This window comes from Heptranchias perlo, chromosome 20 (assembly GCF_035084215.1).
Source record: "Heptranchias perlo isolate sHepPer1 chromosome 20, sHepPer1.hap1, whole genome shotgun sequence".
NCBI classification, from domain to species: domain Eukaryota; kingdom Metazoa; phylum Chordata; class Chondrichthyes; order Hexanchiformes; family Hexanchidae; genus Heptranchias; species Heptranchias perlo.
The window spans coordinates 1722440-1723106 of record NC_090344.1 but is presented as its reverse complement, the minus strand read 5'-3'; positions in this window follow the sequence as shown (position 1 = coordinate 1723106).

The window sequence follows — 667 nt, the reverse complement described above, 5'->3', positions numbered from 1 at the left end:
TGTCCAGTGTTGGTGGAATCAATGTAATTTAACTTCATACATTGAAGAATCTCATGTCTATCCCAGGCTCTTACCTTAGGTTTAGACCGTCACCTAGTTTAAAATCGGTCACTCACTGATATAAATAAACCAGTAACAACCCCGAAACCTCAGCGTGTATATTTGTTCCGATACTCAGTGAAGGTCCCAATTTCCACTGAAATTCTGAATCAGCAAATCCCAGAGACTGTTCCGGGCTTCACAAACTGTGAAACAGATTGTTCTCAAAGCCGGAAAGAGGGAAAAACTGAAGGTTGATATAAAGTGTTATACATTATCGCTTTCTGTTTCAGATTTACAATTTCTCTTTCTGTGTTACTGACAGGAGCGGCTATAACCGAGCCCAGTGACTGGGTAACGAGCTGCACTGAATCATTGTCCTGTGTTACAGACCGGCTCGTTAGACCTGTTCATTTCGTCTCATCTCATTGTCAGGAAACAGGAAATTACTGAAGTTGAGGCTGGTGAATAACAGCTCGAAATATCAATCCTCTCCACCATTGGGGACTGAGTCTTCCGAAAAACAGGGATTTTCACTCGTGCAAGTTTCATCCACGTATTCTGCTCTTCATTTCCCTGATCTGTTTGATGCGTCTTTCCCTTCAATTCACGACTCACAAGGAAAACT